Consider the following 8080-nt stretch of genomic DNA (forward strand, 5'->3'; position numbering starts at 1 on the left):
GGGTCAAAAAAGGACGCTCTGCACACGGCCGGCTAGTCCTCTTGCTGCAGCAATTAACCAGAAAAACCCGAGCTGTAAGCCCTTGGGCGCCTATGGCCGGGCCCGCCCCTCTCCGCCCCGTCCCCGCCCCAGTCTTCCCGGTGATTGGTTGCCTACCCAGCAGCCCTCCTTTGGCCCCGCCCCCCGGGGATTGACAGCCCTCCCGGCGGCCCTCCTCCCACCCCGCACCGCCCCAGCCTTCCCTGTGATTGGTTGTCCGCCCTGCGGCCATCCTCCCGCCCCGCCCCCGCCCCTGCCGTCCCGGGGACTGGCAGCCCGCCCCGCGGCCCGCCTCCTGCCCAGCCTCGTCTGCTATGTTTCCATGGGCTGTGGACCCTTCTCTCCCGCGGAGGTGGGTGGTGAGTGTGGCTCGGGGTTCCGGCTCCTCGTGGCGGGTGGGTACCCGGCCGGCCCGGGTGTGGCTGGGCTCGTCCCGCGTCCCCTCGAGCTTTGCCCGCCCGGAGCTCCGCTGCTCCCGGCGGCCAGGACGGAGGGGTAGAGCAGCCCTCGGCGGCCCGGGGGGCGGGCGGCCGTGCCCGTCCCGAGGCCGCGCGAGGCACAGACGCCGCGGGGCGCCGTCCGGAGGAGGCTTCCCGGTGGGCAGCCCCGGCCGCGGTAACAGCTTTGCGCTTTGCTTCCCCAGGGCGCAGCCGCGGCTACTTGGTAGCGGGTTCGGGGCCCGGCCGCGCCTGCGGCGGCGAGAACCATTCTGGACCGACCTCGGGCCTGCGGAGGTTGTGTGCGGCGTCTGCGGGGTGCAGCGGCCTCACTTCTGAGCGCAGGTAGGTCCCGGTCCTTGAGCGAAGTGAAGTGGCCCAGGCCCCGAGCACGTGGCCAGTGGCGACCGGAGGGTGCCCGGGCGCGTGATTGCGGCAGGGGCCTGAATCCGGCTCTGCCTTAACGTGGAGGAAATTTACGTTCACGGGCTTCACCAGCACAACAGCTGCTTCTAGTGGGTTGTCAAAATTGTTAAAGAAACTGCTGAGATCCATGGGATATTGACGAAGCAGGCGCGCAGGAAACCGTGGGGAACCCTGTAAAAACCCACATGGCCCTTTCCTGTGCCCTTTTAAGGTTGACGCAGTGCCTTAAGAGGCTAAAACAGACGGGCAAAGTAAGTCTCCATAAAACCCTGAGAGGAGATTGTCAGACTCCTCTTTGGATCCTGTCTGGAGTCACAGCTGAACCACAAGAAAATTCCTTCCAGTTTAAGCATCTTTGTGATATTTTCTACACAGCTCAGCGCAAGTGATGAATTCAAACTTAACCTTAGCATTGGTGGTACATTGAGGTAAGGTGTTGGTATTTGTCACTGAGGGCAGGAACAACCCACTAGAATGACTTAAAGACTGTAAGTTGAGAACGTCTGAAGGCACTGGCTGACAGAGGTCGTGAAGCTTCCAGAGCCCAACTTCACTGGGCAGAAATAGCAGTTTCCTACTCAGACCATCAACTATTTCCAGGTACTCAAAACCTCCCCCAAAACGCCTTGAATCAATTTTGTTCCTCCCTCTCCCAAAGATGAATGATTATACAGATCTTTGTGAGTAGCTGGCTACTGCCACCAATGGATTCCCATTTTGCTGCCCTTGCCAAACTTTTATGTGCCCTCCCAAATACAACCACAGAACCCTCTGCTGAGGCATGGGCCTCCTCTGAAGCATTGAAACTAGCGTTGTCCACCCGTGCTCCCCCCAGCCCTCAGATTACCCAGTTTTGACAAACCTTGTAACCTATATTGCCGTGAAAATACTGGGATAGCTGCAGGGATTCTAGGGCAAGTCTTTTCCTTTCAGAAGCATCCCGTAGAATATTTCTCATCAGTTGGACCCTGTGACTTCAAGCCTGCCTCAATGCCTATGTGCTGTGCCTCAGCTGCCACCTCGATTAACAAACCAGTGCCCTTACACAAGTTTCCCCTTTCACCTTTATATTCTGCATGCTGTGTCAGCTCTCTTACAAGTCTATACAATGGCACCTCTCTGCTGAAAGACACACCACCTATGAACAGGCCCTGTCAACCAACCCCTCCGTCATCTTGTACTCCTAAAACTCCAAACACAGCTACGCTATTACCCATTCCGATGATAAACAACCCTACTCTATTCTCTGTAGTTGCCTTACAACCATAGAGATGCTTTCTAAACCACAAAAAGACCTCTTAGATGCTTCCTTTAGCCATTCAGACTTGCTCTAGTCTGTGATGGCTCTTGTTAATGAGCCAGTCAGGGAAACTGACTTGGCTGTAGTTTCTCCACATGAAACACTTGCAGCACACTTTTGTCCACTATAAAATCAGCCCAAGTTGCCAAACTCATCGCTCTTACTAAAGCTTATACATTGGCAAAAGAGAAAACTACCAATGTTTGCACTGACTAGATCTGCCTTTGGCTCTCATGCTGTTGGCACTCTTTGGAAGTTCCACAGATTCTTGACCTCTGCAGGTGCTTCTGTCACCAATGGGCATATCATTGCTTCCCTGTTACAGGATGGTTGTCTTCGTACTGAAATTGGTAGAGTTCACTGCCCAACACATACCGAGGAAACATGGCACAATATCTATAGGAAATGATAAGGCTAACAAAGCTGCTAAAGGGCAGCTGAGAGTGGGTCCCCATCCCATCCTTTCCCCACCCAGCTTGCGTGCCTCCCCTTATCCCTGACTGTGTATTACTAGCCGTCAGGCAAGTGCCCCACAACCTGAAAAAGAAATAGCTACAAAAGGGTGCCAAGCATTTATCAGATGGATTATACATTGGACCAAATGGACTTCCTTTAGCCCCTTTTCCTTTGACCTTTTGGCTGGTACTAGTCTCCCATCAAATGGAACATGTGCAAGCGGAATGATCAAGCAGGGAAAAGACATTTGGTTCTCCCCTGGCATCCACAGCATTTCTGACCAAATTGTTTTCCAGTGCACTACCTGTCAATCTCACTGAGTTTCTGGAGGTAACCAGTGTACCTCAAGGAGTGCTTCAAGACCCACACTGCCATTTATGGCACTCCCCATGGACTTCATAGGTTTACCTCCAGTCTTGGGTGATTCTCACTGTTGGGTTATTGTCTGCATATTTAGTGGATGGACTGTGCTATCCAACTAGACATGCTGATGCCACAGCAGTTGTAAATAAACTAATAACTTAGATTATTCCTTCTTTTGGCATCCCTTTATGAATTTAGTCAGACCAAAGAGCTCACTTTATAGCAGAAATAAGTCGCTTGCAAAGATTCTGGGAGATTCATTAAAATTTTACACCCTCTACCATCCCCAATCCTCAGGGCAAGTGAAATGTAAAAATCTAGAAATAAAAAGAACCCTAGGAAAAAATCTTTTGGGAAACTAGACTTAAGTGGTCAGAAGCATTATCCTTGGTCCTTCTACAGATGCAGAATACTCCAAAATGACCCCGTTTGAAATAGTTTTTGGTCACCATGTGTCTGTTGGCATCTGTAAACCTTCCATTCCTGGACTGGATGAGCATTATGGGCACTTGAGTGAACAATTCAATACTATGACTAGTTATAGAAAAGAACTATTATACTTGGAGCGTATTGTCAACAGGTGAAGAAAGCATGGTCTTCACTGACTGACAAACCTTGCCATCCCTTTCCACCAGGAGATGGTAGATCAAAGTTTTTAGAAGGAAACATGCATTGTCACCTCCCTGGGAGAGGTCTTAGAAAGTACAGCTAATCATCTATACTGTCATCAAAAGTCCTCTTGGATTCATGCGAAACACACCAAGCTACATCCAGATTGTCACCCCGTGGCAATTAGAAGGCCATCCCTATGAGTGACCTCAAACTGAGGCTTACCAGAACCACTCAAACTCCAGAACCAGACAACACCATGAAGTAGACAGCTTTACCCAAGATCTTGGATCAAGAATTTTGTCTCCATTTATCTTCCCTTGGTACCTCTACTCTCCCTGACCTGGAAAATTCTCTGACCTAGAAATTTAAACAAAACTCTTCCTCTTTTATTTACAGAAAGATTGGCTAGAGATTGTTTGTATTAACCTATTCTCCCCATGTTCCTCCACTATGGGCTCCCTTTCTGACTGTGTCTTGCTTCAACTAACACTTGCTGTTTTTTCAACAATTCTAGCAGAACCCCCACACCCACTCACACTGGTCTTTCAAACCCTGGCCACCTTAACTAATCAATCTGATTGCTGGTTATGTCAAGATCTAGATAACACACAAAGACCTGAACTAGTTTTTGTTCCTGACATTGCAAGTACCTGGTGAACCCATTCTGGACAATGGATGTGTGAAAGGGAATGGTATCCACAAGCAGGAGGACAAAATCACTCTCATTCCTCCTATGCTAGAGTGATTTGCATTGGGAAACCCCTGTGGAAGCTCAAGGTCTATCCTTTACTCAGGTGAGGCTATTGGAGAGAAATTTTTCTCTTTGCGTTGAAAATAAAAATGGCACTGGACCCTTCCTAGGTAACATACCAGAACAATACTGTCATCAACACTATGGTTTGATTCCACAAATGGCACCTTCAAACCCTCTGTAGATGTTATAAATGAGTCCATTTATATGGATTATTATGATGCAAATGTTGCCTAGTCACTGGACAGTATTCCTGGCTCACAGGCAGCATAAATGGCAGCTGGAACAGCTCAGCTATTCCCCTGGTTGGTCTGCCCAATACCCAGGACTACAAGTAGGTAGACCAAAATTCTGGAGTGACTTGGTCAGGTAATGACACCTGCCTCTATAACTGCCAAAGTCAAATCAAAGGTATTTCACAACCTGACAGAGGCTCGTGGGGAATGAAGATGTGCAGATGCCACTACGACAAATGACAAAGGTCACAATGGACACCGGACCCCAACCTGGTGGATCACTTCTTCCACTCTGACCTTGTCTGTGAACAGTGCTGGTCTCTTTATGTGGCAATAAAGTATATAAAGGGTTCCCACCTAAAGGGTCAGACGTTGTGGACCTGGATACCTGGCACCTTCTCTCACCCCTTGAAATGCTAGCCAGATTCCAGACCTGGGCTTCTTCAAGCACCAATTAGACGCACCCAATGAGACATCAGAGACCATCCACTCATGCATCTCAAGACCAATTCAATAAGGACCCTTTTTCCAAGTTTAGGAACTTCAGATCTAGAAGAAGCAATTTCAAACATCTCCATATTAGGTAATGGAGCAAGGATTCGCTGCCACTGGGCAGACCTTGGAAGCATGCCAATCAGGATTTACCAGATGAGCCACTGTACTCCAAAACCCTCATCTCCTGCGTACCCCGGCTGCCCAACAAGGAAGACCGTGTGCACTCATTGGCAAACAATGCCGCTTCTGTGTAAATAAGACAGGAGATGTAATGTCTCTTGTGAACCATGTAAAAGAACATGTCAACATTCTGTGTCAAATGAACGAAGCACAGTCGTTTAATTGGACTGGTCCGTTCTCGGGAGTGGGAGACTCGTTCATTGGGATATGGGGCTGTGTGTTTGGATTTGTTCTTTTCTGCTTTCTCATCCTTGTTCGAATCTGTGTCGTTGTTTCCTTTTGCAGATCTCTTACCTCCCGACTTCTAACCCAAATCTTCTCTCCACAGCAATCGACCCAGTTTTTTACCTGTGAAACTTCGTTTCAAACAGGGAAATGAAGGGACTAACACCCAGGATGGCATAAAGACTATTTTAAACTGACAACAGGTGAACAAACAGCAGCTGCAGAAAAAAGCCTTCCTGCATTCCCTTTGATGAGTAAAGCAGGCCTTTCTGAGAATTCAGCTGCCATAACCCTCTCCAAGGGGACCTCTGTAAGGGTGGAGCCTGACTTTGCATCAGGACCTCCCAGGGAATTGTGTAAATACATCCTATCAGAACCTTCCATACTTTCCCACTGCAGCCTTAACACCCTCCTCACCCATCCCATTAAGCTGTTGTATAAAATCTTATCTCTGTACTTCAGAGAGCTACTCCTTATAGCGTGCTCCTGCATACATATATAATAAACTTTTCTCCTATTAATATGTCTGTTAGCACACAGGCCCTCAACCACTTGAACCTAAGTTGGTAGAGGCAAAGTTTTCCTCCCAATGACACTTTCTAGACTTCTCCGGATACACTAGAGTGTTCAAACACATAACGAAGTTTGGAAACCTTGACTTTGTTTGAAGTTGGAAGAATCTACTGTACATGTACACGGGCTTTCTGGGAATCCTTTTAAATTTGTCTCAAACAATAAACTTTGGGTAGTCACCCTGTGTGTTTAATAAGTGACTGAAAACTTTATTTGCCTTAGGGAGAGAGCTATAAGCCGTCTAAGCTGGGATGATGGGCTGTGCTCTCCTGATTTCCTCGGCGTGTAATCTGCGGTCTAAAGGGGCTTTGTAGTGAGTTGTAGCCTTCTTAACCACCATGGGCGGCAGCAGGAACAGTGTAGCAACAGCGGAGAGGTAGCATTTATTGTATTGGACATGTCACTGCCTGGTCCTGTGGTGAGTTCCTTATGTTTTTCTGTTTAATCCTCACACAGTGTTCTCCCCATTTTACAGATGCATAAACTCAAAGGGTAGGTACCTTGTTAAAGATTTTACCATTCCCGAAAACAAGAGCAAGATGCAGACAAGGGTGTCTAGTGTGCTACCTTTCATAAAGCAGAGAAAATAAGAAAATATGTATGTATCATACACATATTTAATCAATTTTGCAAATAGGCAATTCAGGAAGCATAAGCCAGAAGCTAATGAAAGTGATTACATATAAGGAAGGTGGGCAATGAGACTCCCCCCCCCACCTTTAAAAGTTGAATATAATCAAACTGGTGAACATTATAGCAAGTGGACAACTTATTCACATGGAGGAAATAATTATTTCAGGTTACACACACACACAGTATTCTGGGTACGTCTTTAGAGGTGGGTTTATTGTTCATAATGTTGTCAAAGATAAGAAAAAACTATTCCAGTGGTACAGCACGTAATAAGAAGGCTCCTGAGAAGTCCTACATCTGTTCCTTTCCTGTGCCTGTTAAGCAAAGTGTAGCTAAACTCTTGCCTTGAAACGAGAGAAGCCATTAAAAGATAAGCATGCATCTTTCAGTGCTATGTGTTTGTGGTGTGTGGGTCATGAGGTAGAGGAGGCATTCAGGGTACTGTATTAGAGTGGCAGAAGTGTTATAAGCACTTGGGGAAAGGGATCTAGATTCTTGACACAATCTCCATTTTCTGTAAAATGGAGATAGACAGTAAAGGGTGGGTAGGGCCAGGACTGCTTACTCAGTGGCCTTTTTGACTGTAATAATGATTAAGAGTTTATGAATGAATGAATTTCAGGAGAATCTTGATAGCTGCTGGCCCGTGGATTCCGTGTTCAAAGGTCACCGTTAAAGGGGTTTGAGACAAACTAGATTATTTGTTCACTTGTGTACCTATTGTCTGTTCCCTGCTAGAATGTAAGTGCCACAAGGACAGGCGTATTGAATCACAATGAAGAGGGTGCAGTGAGGATTAATTAATGCACGTAAAGCCCTCACAGCTGACCTTGGGTGTTGCTTAACTTAGTGTAAGAATGAGTTCACTTATAGCCAAGAAGAGTATCTGGCTATTTTGAACCTTGGCATTGGCTGTTAGGTGTAAATTTTAAAAAACACTTGAGTAAAGTTGATTATACCACTTGGAGTTCTTATCATGGCTTACTTTGTTTCCCTTTTCAAGTGTTCAAGTACATTATAAACCTCATACATATATGCAAATGTACTTATTTAGCCCTTATTTCACGATGTCAAGTGCTAACAAAGTTAAGGGGAACAGTTGTGAAATGAGAGTACAGTCATTGGAATGTTAGAAAATGTCTATTGGAAGGTAGAGTCTTATTTCGTCAACTGGCACGAGTGATTTCAAGATGTGTTAAGCCACACAATATTGGGTTAAAGGATATGAAGCTTTCCTGCTTCCATATGTAAGGTTTGTAGGATGAAAAGTCATAGAAAATAGCAAAATTACTAATGATGGACACACAGGCATTTATTATTTGAAAATTAAATTATTTTGAAGGAAAAAAATCCT

General features: G+C 46.5%; 1 long non-coding RNA gene and 1 other non-coding gene across 2 annotated transcripts; both read left to right on the top strand.

Moving 5' to 3' along the window:
* Positions 1 to 296: 296 nt before the first annotated feature.
* Positions 297 to 6289, top strand: LOC124237492 (uncharacterized). The gene is made up of 3 exons (XR_006888015.1): positions 297 to 391; positions 683 to 821; positions 5624 to 6289. It is a non-coding gene; the product is annotated as an uncharacterized LOC124237492 (long non-coding RNA).
* Positions 1101 to 1222, top strand: LOC124237676 (small nucleolar RNA SNORA26). Its single transcript, XR_006888065.1, has one exon. It is a non-coding gene; the product is annotated as a small nucleolar RNA SNORA26 (small nucleolar RNA).
* Positions 6290 to 8080: the final 1791 nt, after the last annotated feature.

Source organism: Equus quagga, chromosome 3 (genome assembly GCF_021613505.1).
Source record: "Equus quagga isolate Etosha38 chromosome 3, UCLA_HA_Equagga_1.0, whole genome shotgun sequence".
Taxonomy (NCBI): domain Eukaryota; kingdom Metazoa; phylum Chordata; class Mammalia; order Perissodactyla; family Equidae; genus Equus; species Equus quagga.